The sequence below is a fragment of the Sturnus vulgaris genome, chromosome 6, assembly GCF_052056855.1.
Source record: "Sturnus vulgaris isolate bStuVul1 chromosome 6, bStuVul1.hap1, whole genome shotgun sequence".
NCBI classification, from domain to species: domain Eukaryota; kingdom Metazoa; phylum Chordata; class Aves; order Passeriformes; family Sturnidae; genus Sturnus; species Sturnus vulgaris.
In genome coordinates, this window is record NC_142248.1 from 35,029,577 (window position 1) to 35,041,423 (window position 11,847).

Genomic DNA, 11,847 nt, shown 5'->3' on the forward strand with positions numbered 1-11,847 from the left:
GACTCATGTTGACTTTTATCTTCAACAATCTTCCCTTAGAGTCTCCCAGAAACATAGAGCTGGAGCCATGCTTCTAATTGTTGGCTTTAGGCTAAAACTTTGCATCAATTTCTTTCTCTACTTTCTGTTAAACTCATTGAATGAAAAGGTTTGATAACATTTCATACTATCTAATTCTTTATTTTGGGGAATATGAAAGATGGATTTGACCTTCTGAATTTTTAGTCTAAACTTTGGTAACAGGGAGCATTCTCATTCTTGTTTTCATTCATATTAATGCTGCATCTATCTCTTTTGCCCTGTAAAAAGACATTAATATTGTTCTATTAACCTCTTTCTAAGTAATAATGACCTTTCCCCTGAAAATGTAATTATTGGACTTTTTTTTCCCCGCAATAAATCTCATTTATTAGAAAGTTTGGCCTTGTGCACTTTGTTCTCTGCCATTTCCTTAAAAACATCACGCTTTATTTTCAAATAAGTACATTATTTTATTCAGAAGAGTATTCTATAGTGCGTGCACTTGGTCATAATTGGAAAGGAGGTGATGGTGCTCAGTTTGATTATTTCTCTGCCTTTAGAAAGAAAAAGGCTGTAGTGACCATGCTCTACATTCCTGCATTGCTCACTGGTGGCCTGGCTGTTTTTAGCTGCAGCTTTTTGCACAGAATTTCCAGCCAGGTGAGTTTGGCTCTTGCTGGTGTCCAGCTCAAACGATCTCTGCTTGGATAGACAGAGCTCCCATGCCCTTTCTGCAGCAAGCAGTGATTTTTTTTTCCTTTTTTTAATTTTTTTTTTTTTTTTAGGTATTGCCTACAAACATTCTCTATTTCACCATTAGCTCCTGAGAGGAGGAAGGAGGAGAAATACAGTACATCTCCTGATGTGTATGGCAATGCAAGCTTCTGGGGGTACTGGAGGGGAGGCAGGGGAACAGCTCTTACTGCATTCCTCATCTTCAAGCTGCTGCTTTTGTCAAGGCAGATGATGAGAAAACTTTCCTGTATTCTAAAGAATGCAACAGTAATAAAAGCATCTATTACCTCTCCACATCCTCGGTGAAGGAGTGACTGTAGCAGAGGGAATTTTCTTCAATCCAGTGAAACAATGCAAAGAAGCAGTGTGAAGATCAGTATTATTGTCCTGGTTCTTTTCCACTCCCCACTCTACTCTTGTTGGAGGAGATGGTAGCTGCTTGAGGTCAAAGAAAGGAGGAAGGCTGTGACAACTCCCTTTCTCTGGCCATTTTCTTTCCCAGTTATGAAGAATCCTCTAAGCATAAATGTGAAAATCCATGTAGTTTTCCCTTTCTATGTTGGTAAGAAAAACATCTATAATCACATAGAGGGGAAGAATATTTTTGTGGTTATAGTTCTAGGATGGAAAAGGGAAAAAGTGGATTCAGACTCTGGGGTAGGCTGTTTGTTATTTTTGTTGATTTTTTTTAAACACAGATAAAAACTGTTGGTTTTGGTTTTTTTTTTGTTTTTTTTTTAATTGGACCTATCAAATTAGAATACAAATTTCTTAAAGCCTGAGCTGAAATAAAGATAGAAGTTACAGACTGCATATTAGGATATAGAAAGTAAGAATCAGTTTTATGAGGATTGTCTAAGAATGTCAGAAAATGGATGCTAACTGTGTGCCATGGACAGAATGTCCTTCCGTGTATTCTCCCCACCTATCTTCCAGATTATTCAGACATGTTGTGATGAATGTTAACACAGAAAATGGACTTTGTACCATGTAAGTAGGCAGGCATGAGGTATACCATATGCACAATTTTAATGCAAAGGATTTTTTTAAACTATATTTTTTCTAACATTTGTTTAAACTTCATTCTTCAGAAAACTGCATTTTCTTCATATTTCCTGGCTCTGTGACTCATCAAAATGAGCTGTGCTAGTCACATCAAATGATGTGTTTCATAGAATAAGACAGGAAAAGCAGCACACTGAGTCATTGTCACAGGGAGGGTGGCTGCCAAACTGCTATTAGACAAAATAGGGAAAAGCAAACATACTAAATGACTGGGGTCACAGAAATACAGCCTAGTGGCAGGAAATCATTTACAATCCGGTGACTTGAGTTTCCTCATCTTTCTAATCTGTTTTTTAAAGAAGTGAGATGTGTTATCATGATGTTTACCTGTATCAGCTCCTGCCCCCACTAACTGTGTAAGCTGTTGGCCACTCTCCATAAAATTTGTTGAGGTAGTAGAAGTCTCAGAAATACAAAGTTCTTAAGTCACTTCCTAAAAGTTGACGTTTGTACCAAGCTGGGACATATCTTTTGCACCCTCCTGAGAAAAAGGCTGTAATTCTGAAGCAGCCATCACCTGCTCCATGTGCCGTGCTGTGCTGCCACAGTCTCACCTGTCCTGGCAGCCAACGCTGGGCTCAGCTCAGCTTAGCTCAGCTCAGCCTGCCCCTGGCCTGCAGTCACAGAAGGATCTGGGGGTGTTACACACTTGGGTCATCCTTATGGAATTGAGAGAGGAAGTGAAGAAATGAGATCTCAGTGGAGACTTTGTGTGTTGTTACACCCGGCATGGTGATGATACACACTGACAGAAAGAGCTGTGGGAAAAAAGGAATTGCCATATAAAGGTACTGCAAACCAGGAGTCACTTTTCCTGGTGAAAATCTTTCAGTTCTGTCTAGGTTCAGCAAATTGCTTTAGTTTAATTTATAACCTTATTCTGAGTACTCAGGTTATGCCCCTTCCTAGAGGTACTTAAGCTTCTGCTTTAACTCCCTTAGGAATGAATGTGCAACAATATTATTTGTCTGCTGTGAGCAAAGTCAGTTTAAAACAAGGCCCAGATTTGACAAGCTTGATTGAGGAGTGGAAGTCCCTATTTAAATTCTTGCAAGTTTAATGAAAATGAGTAAGTGGCTAGAAAAATAGTTTATGCTAATTATCTCCCAGCAAGCCAAAATCAGTGGGCTAGTCCAACAGCCTATTCCTGGTCTAACTATAGCAAGAATTATCTTTTCCTTGCTGGGCACTGTTCTGACAGGGAAAATGAAGGATGTAGGATAAACATTTGTATGACATCGGGGTTTCATTTGTCTTCTGATGAAATAATCTGACTGTTTTGACAAACATTTTCATTTTTAAAATATGCAAGTGGCAAGAATAAGTACAAAAACTATCACAGCATAAAATTGTTGCCTCTTTTTTCTCCTATTGATTCATCTTTGAAATTTGATAACTGTCCATAATATCTGGGTTGTTTTTAAGGCTGATGATTTTTACAAATACCCTGTTTCTTATTAGGAAAGCAACATGTATACTTCATCTGTTTTATTTAATTATTTTTATACTTTAACAGACTCATGAACAGAAAGAAAATACCTGGCAATTGCATTATAATAGCATGTTGAGGTGGATTTGATTTTCTTTTTATCATTGCAAAATTGCTCATGCCTTCAATAGGCTTAAGGAGAAACAAAGACACAGGAGTGCACACACACACACCATGACAATCTGGACTCAACAATTATAGAAATATAAATTATTATGCTGAAACCCCAATATTGGCATTTGAACCAAACCGATATTCCAAATTATTTTCCCAGTAACTAATTCTTATCTCTAAATTATCTGGTATGATTTTTCCTGTGATTTGCTTTTCTTTTCATAATGTTGCGGACACAGACAAGAATTATCATCTGTAGAGTGTGCCATGTCCACTTACTTCAGCATACCATGTTTTTTTGCTTAATGCCATGTATTATTGTAATCTATCAGAATATAGAATTCCATTCATTACACAGCTCAGATATTTATATATTACCTGTGACAAAAAATTGCCAAATTTCTTTCTTAATATTGGAATTCAGGGATATGCTTTTACTGGGGTTTTACTCTTCTGTGTTTATAGGGTAATACCCACATTTTATATTATAGACGTTACTGCTTATAAATGTGAGCACATTCATCTTTCACTCTAATATCTCAAGGACATAAGGGATAGGGGCTATATTCTAAACATATGTAGGAGATGGGAAAGGCTTTGTGGCATCTGCAAATTCAGTTAGCAGGCACTGTTCTGTAACTGGCTTCCATTCTAGGATGTGCAGAATAGGAACCTGTAGCAGCTTCTGCATCCCTGCACAGAGGTCTGATATTTGGAACTACTAGGACAGAACGTCTGTGACTGTTCTACTTTGCAGACTGACTTGTCTTAACTGAAAGGTGAAACCTAGCCTGGAAGCATTGATGAGAAAGCATAGCTCTCACCTCCTCTGATGAATGTTAGAAGAAATATTGGGTAAAAAATCTTAACATTTCTATACAAGCAGAGGAGAAGGGGAAAAAGTCATGGGCATTGAGCCACATAGCCCTGAAGGGAGGACCTCCCCATGTTGCTTTTGTTAGTGAGCTCAAAGAAGGATTGCAAGGACTCTGGCTGTCTGAGGGTGACAATGTTGAGAAGGCAGCCCTGGTGCCCACGATATACTTTACTTTGAGCATAGCTCAAAGGTGCTTTTGCACTAACTTAACTGAAGAACCATGTCAAGCCCCCAAAGTCATCGGAAGCACTAGCACCCTTTTATTTGTACTAGTATGCTTCTATCACAATTCACTTATTTTTAAAATAATTGCAACTGTAAAACAAAGAAGAAAAAACAGAAAAATCCTGTGATTCTCAGTCAGTCTTATTATTTTTGGTTTTAATTTATGGCAAAGAAAAAGAGACTATTAATTCATACTTTTTGAATGTGGAATTAACAATACTGTGATTACGCTCTTGCCTTTTCTGCAGATAGTGCTCTGTATTGATGGGATTAGCAAGGTAGCATTTGCAACAGTGGTGTGTTCTCTGAAACACTTTCAGGTTCTACAGCTGGCTGCTTTTTCTCCTGGACCAAATTTCATTTGAGCTTTCGGTTGTGTTTATTTTGGAAGGTCAGACTCTAGGAAAGATCTGCTTTTCAGTAGATTTTGAGCAAACAGGCTTAATCAGGTTTGATACTGCCCCATTTGGACACACACATATGTGCACACACATCTGCATCATTGATTTCAAAATGCTTCCCAAACCACTCACTGAGTCTGCAGATCCTACTCATGGTGTTCTGGTATTTCAGTATCAAATTCATATAAAAAGAAGTTGCAGTGACACTCAGTTTTCCCTGACAAGCCTTATTTTGAGAGTATGTTGCTGCAGTTGCTGCAGTAATGTCATTTGGTAACTACTTTGGAAGGTAACATCCTCCACACCATAAATTTTGCCTGTATTATGTTACTGAACAAGTCCACATTAAACTCTCTGTGATCATTCACCTTAAATATATTTTTTTATTTTCAGCAGAAGAGGATTGCAAACCTTCTTTCACACAGTGCACCCTGCTCACTTCCTGCCCTTGGAAAAGATTGTTTCAATACCTGTGAACATCTGCATTACAAGAGACACACTTAGACTTGCTCCTTCCTGTATCGAAAAATGAGCTCTGAATATTTCTCTGGGAACCTCAAGCATGGAGAATTCTCACATTGAGCAGAGAATGCCTTCCTACCCCTGAAAGAAAAAAGGAGTTGACTGAGGCAGCACCACAGTTACAGGCTGAGGACCAGCTCCACATGGCTCAGAAGTGAAAGAGAGAAATGAAACCAAAGCCTCCTACAGCAAATTTTGTCCTACCTCTCTTCTCCCTTTCCTGTACCAAACTCTATTGTCTTAATCTGGGAATATGATTTATTTGTGAAATATCAAGTGGGTGGCAGAGGTGGGGAGCAAAGCTGCACAAAGCTCCCCAGAGCTGCTGACCGAGGTAAATAGTGTGTCATAACACATTTATCAAATAATAATGGAAACCGTATAGAACATGTAGGAGAGGGAGGGGGAAACCCCATTCCCCACTGGGAAGTTACTGAATATTTCAGCCAGTTTATAAAAGTATGTGTACATGTGTTTGGGAGGGGGGAGGTTTTTCTAGTTTCACCTCTGCAAATAAATCATTGGCGTGGGATGTGCGAGCAGACAAGTGAAATGGATGAGCACATTATGGATCAAGGAGGTGCTATTCCTGCCTTGGTTAGTTTGAGACAGACCACACAAGCACTGTGGGTCTAAGATGAGACTGCAAGTAGTGCTTGTAGAGTCCTGAAAGGCCCAGGCTGCAGCCTCTGACATGGTATGAAGGTGGGGAATAAAATAAAATTTGTGATATTTTCCATGTAGTAGGCGTGACTTATCTGAATTGATGTTGTTCCTAATTTTTTTTTTTTCCTTTGGCTGGATTGCCCCTAAAGATAAAATGAAAAAGAGAAAATATGACAAAGGTGTAATAATTATGCCCAAAATAAAATTTAGGTTAAAAAAAATTGAAAAAAGAAAAATTTAATGATGTTATATTTGTACAGTATTCACTGTTTGCCACTAGTGACCTTCAGAATACAGAACCCATAGTCAGATACTCATTGAAATTAAGAATCTTGCATTATAACTGGTCTATTGAAGTCATCAAGAATTACTTATGGAAGTAGACCCCCCTCCTCCATGTGAATAGGGCTTACGGAACATGGATGAGTATTACCAAAAAATACCCAAGTTAGAAGGAGCCTGGCAAAGACATTATCCTTATAAATATATGTTTAGTTAAAACTTTAGAATTTTTGCAAGGAAGACACAGTTAGGAGTTTTGGAATTATCATCTTTAACAGGGAAACCTCTTGGCGTGCAGCTGATTATCGTTTTATATTTATACATGGCAATCGTGATTGAAGGCTCATCAATTTACATACAGTAATGAATTAGATGAATTTTGGGGTGTAAGGAAGAAAAATAGGAAACATATAAAATTATCCACCGAAATTTATCCTCTTTTAATTTTTCTAAGAAAAAAACTGGTCTTGATGTTTTTATACTATAATTTAAAATTGTATCATTCTTTAAAAATTTGATTGAAGGAATATTGGAAGTTGGTACCAACATTTCTGTTAGAGTAGACAATCTTAAATGGTTTTAAAATAATTTTTAAACTCTTGCTAAAAAAAAAAAGAGCATGTTTATTAAAAATGCTGTTTTCTATTCATGGAGTACCTTTCCTCCTGGCTTGATCACATGCTATAGCAATCCCTTAGCCTTTGCAGGCACATGCAGCCCCCCACCCTGCCAGGTCAGGCACTGCTTTTGGTTGGTGACTGGGCCAGAGGCTGTAAGGGACAGACCCCTTGGGACAGCTCACCTGGAACACCTGCCAGGGATGCCCTGGCCACAGAGGGGAGGTGCTGGTGGTTTGTGGGCGCTCTGCCAATGTCCCAGCGGGGTGTCAGCCATGCTCCTGCCTACGGGTGACGCAGGAGGCTGAGATGCTTAGCAGTTAAGTTCCTGTATCACATTTCTCAGGAATGGAGATGTTAACTCCCCGTGTTCAGGCTGGATTTCAGCTTCAGCATTCATAGTGTGTCTACCTAAATCTCCCCCGAAGTTTTGATTTGATACAGAATCATTCATTTGGTGCCTTAAATTGTGCAGTCCAACATTTTCTCCCCACACTTTTGAACATCTGCTCTGCTTCAAAAGTTGCTGAGTTTTGCCTGCAAGAGAAGATTCCCCCCCCACCCCCCGCCTCAAGTTTTAAGGGGATCTAACTCACTCTGGCCAGGGGACGAACAATTGGTGTTTGTGCTGGAGAGCAAGGCTGCAAGAGACTGGAAAGAATCCCTCTCTGCTCAAGGGCTTTAGGCACCCAAGCAACTGATCAACTGCTAGTGCTATAAACTGTGGGCTGTGGTTGCAGCTGTGATCTCTGCGTGAGAGTTACAGCCCCTGGATTTGCCCCTGCTGTGCTCCCAGCCTGACTAAAGCAACTTGCTATGTTCCCAGCATGTCCTTGCAGAACACGTTGCAAACCAGGCTGGGGGATATCTGGAGGCTGCTCCACAACCCCCTCACGTCATGTAGTCTACCTACAGCCTGGTCACTGGTGGGAAAGTTCTTCCTTGTCTCAAGTCCGTTCGTGGTGTTAAATGTGGTGTTATCTAGGTGCTCAGCTATAGTAGTGACTAGTTCTCTAGATAGTAATAAAAAAGTCGAAAAAAGGCCAGATATGGCTGAAGTAAAAGGAAAATTCCTCTTAAAAAAGTTTATATAGGTGTTTGTTACAACTGAAACTATCTGGATATTACCCTATTTTTATACTGCTGATGTTTGTGCATTGAGGCTAATTGCACCCATCCATGTAGAACTTTAGCAGTTAAACAACTGTGCAGTGAGAGAGAGGGCAGCAAAGAGATCTGCCCTGAAAAGCAGGAAGGTGGAAGGGGAAGGAAGAGCTGTGAGTCCTTTTGCCTTCTCTGTTCCCTCATCTAGAAGTTTCTTCATCAAGAGGTCTTTTGAAAAGGAGCCTTCTGGCTGTATCTGCTGTGCACCTCCTTAGCACTTCCTCAGCTTGCCACGTTGCAAGGCAATTTCAGAGCATGAAACCCACTCCTGATAACTGTGCAACAAAATTAATATGTAAGAAATGAAGTATTAAAAAGGGCCAGAAAAGACTGATTTGTTGTTGAAAGCGTTTTCTAATGCATATTGTTGAAAGGATTCTTGTACAGAAAGAAGACAGGTTTCCTTGACATAAAGAATAGGCCTTGATCCCATAATTATTTTGGCAGGTGCTTAATTCCCAAAGTGTGAGTTATCCTATGAAATTCAATGCACATAGTGAAACAAAGGAGTGGGAAGGGAGGAGGAAGGGATTACATATGTTGAGAGAAAGGCAAGAGGGGCTCTCTGAACAAATGGGACTGAAAGGAGGATTGAAGGAGGAGAGGAAGGGCGACTGGCAGATGAGAATAGGAAAGCAATTCAAATTTGAAGTTGAATCAGCAGCTGCTGACATGAACGTGACAGTAATGGAAAGGATTTGGGAAAAGAATAGATATAAGGTAATAGATTTGTTCTCTTCAAAACATTCTGTGTGCAGGTAGTAACGTGGAGTTTGTTTATAATAACTTAAAGTGACATATTTTGGTTTCAAAGTGAATTCATGGTCAGAAACAAGGAATGCCACACTTACCTGTTTTTCTTACTCTTTCCTTATTTCTTGAAATTTATTTCTGGAAATCATTAAAATTCAGATCCCATCACTTGTAACAAATGATGTGAAGTGTTAGGTACAGTACTTGGAATATATGTTTGTTAAAATGAAGGAAGAGACTCTTCCAACACTTTGGGATTTTATGAATGATTTACATCTGGTGCTAAAGTTCATAAATGAAACGTGGGAGAACCAGATGCTTCATTTCTTGACTGCATCGTGTCTGCACATACTGATGGTGAATTGAAAACAGGAATGTCTCATAAATCAAGACAATCTATTTTTGTACTCTTGATTTCTATTCTGAACATCCACATAACACCCAAACAAAAGTGGTAAAATTGGTTCCTTGAGAAACCCTTTATGTTTAGTAACAGTGTGGACATGTTAATTAAAAATAAAAAAAAGGGGGAAGGGAAAAAGGAACCCATTTTCAGAATGAGCAACTGTTCGTGAAGATCAGCATTGAAGCCATTTCATCCAGCAAGAGAAAGACTGAATGGAACTTTGGACAAACTCTGCCAGCCATACTAAGAGCTGTGGTGTATAATAAGGTGACATTCCACAACTTTTGGCATTGAGTGGAAATTTACTGGTGTGATAAATGAAGGCAGAATCTGGCCCACTGATTGAACAGGAAGATTGGAGCTCACAAGCACACATTTGGAGAGAGATGAGAGAAATCAGATGTTTAATTTTCCCACCAAGGTTTTGGAATGGAGCTCTTAACTTACCTTCTTTTCATCTACTAGCCTAAGAACTGTAAACAATGCATCTCATGTTTAGTTGCCACTAAAACTCTTGCAAATAGGCTTTTAAAATATAATTTATTAACTTATAATGAAAGAATAAGCACACGTCTGTCTAAAGGATTTTTTAAATAGAACTAATAGGTTCCCACTTCATTGATTTCATAGCATGTGTTTATACACACATTTTAAATTATTATATTACAATTCCAGAACTACCTGTGAGAAATGGCAGGGTAACAATAACAAGTTTGGATGAACAAGTTGTACTAAAGGTTACCAAGTACCAGCTGATGCGTGGTAGTGCCCATGTGTGTCCTCAGCCTCCAACAAATGCATGGTAATTGGAGTGGGCTCAGCCCAATGTGCAGGTGTGTGAGGCTGACTTGACTCACCTTGCAATGCTGTGGGGGGAACAGTGTGCATCCAGGCAATTCTTGCAGCTTAACAGAAACTTGTTACCTTGTGGGGTCTTGTTTGTGCATCTAAGCCCTGGATGTGCATATCTTGCTATTTCTGTTAACAATTGAAAACAAATATTTATTTAAATTTATTTGCACATCCTACACACAGATTGAGTGTAGGTGTGCTGACAGAAGGGAGATTTTAGGAAGGATTTCATAAAGGTGAAGGAAATGGCTTAGCAGCCAGGTTTCAAGAAGCACCCCAAATGCAAGGAGGAATCCCAGACCATGGAGGGCCTTGTGATGGTATCAAGGTGTGCACTGCTGGCAGAGCAGGTAGAGCTTGTGAGCTGGGGGAGCTGACCTTGCTTTCAAAGGCAGGTAGGCAGACTGTGTAAACACACCATTAGCTTATGTATCTGCTACTCCAATATTTCTCTTGTGGAAGCCAGTGGAAGTTTTGCTTTTTATTTCAATGAGAACAAGATCAAGCTATTCTGTGGGGAATATTCCATTTCATGCTGGGCATTGTACCCACTTTCAGGCTGAGGTGGAGTCACTAGGAGTGACAGAAGTGCTCTGTACTCCACTTAGTTACTTTACTGCTCAAAATTTGTCCCTAACTAATACAATTTGCTATATGTCATAAAACACAAAGGAAAGCGCTTTTCACACCAAATATCAGAAAAGCACTCTCTTTTCTCAACTGCAGAAGTAACAGAAATGATGTGTTCATTTTAAATTCCATTCATGTAGGCCCTAATAAAAGCTATTATAAAATACAATTGTGTGGAGACAAAAAGAGAGATAATATCACTATAGCTCAATATAAAATTTAAGTAATTAAGACATGAAAACTATTACACAATTTACTATGAATGCAATGTGAATAATAAAAGGTTTAACCATTTCAATTCTGTTTTGGTGTTTTGTTTTCTCTTTTTTTTTTTGACAGTGTCTCTGTTGTTTTAGGTTGAAATATTGAAATACAAAGATGTAAATTCCATATTATTTCAGAAGTTGAGCAGGGCTGAAAAGTAATCTAGTTGGGTTTCCAAAGAAGTCTTGTACATACTTTTAGGTATCGATGTAAACATGGCACTCTGCCACATAATGGATTCTACATGAAAAATGTCAGTTTCAGGTGATTTTGATTGTGGTTGTAAATAAAACAGGGCATACTGAGTGAACTGAGGAAGCATTGCAAGCTAAGCAGCTGCATAATAGATATAAAATTTTGTAGATAGACAGATGGGTCTGAAGATTAAAACAAAAGCATCCATAGAAGTACTGGAAAGAAAAGTATTTTTAAACAGGAAGTCCTTAAGCTCTGCATTTTACTTTCACATGATTAACCACTGTGTCCTCTCCTCTGATGGGCTTCAGCAACCCTACTGGTAAATGGTTGAGAGGAAAGCTCACTCTAGCCTTTCTCTAGCTGAGTGACTATCAAAATTCAGTGCATTTAATAGACATTTAAAAAGAAATTTAAATAGACATTTTAAATACATTTATATATTATATATATATAAATTTATATATAAAAATAGACATTAATAGACATTTTAAAGACATTATTTTCTTGTGCACTGCCATATGCATGACTGCGCCTGCTAACACTTAGCAACATCTGCTCAGTGATCC

General features: G+C 38.7%; 1 long non-coding RNA gene across 1 annotated transcript in view; it reads left to right on the forward strand.

The window, feature by feature from the left end:
* LOC148223416 (uncharacterized) overlaps nt 1-11,117 on the forward strand; it is a 155,394-nt gene extending 144,277 nt beyond the window's left edge. Inside the window, exon 4 of the long non-coding RNA XR_015804228.1 lies at nt 5,324-11,117. This is a non-coding gene — a long non-coding RNA (uncharacterized LOC148223416). The remainder of the gene's footprint in view (nt 1-5,323) is intronic.
* The last annotated feature ends 730 nt before the right edge of the window (nt 11,118-11,847 follow it).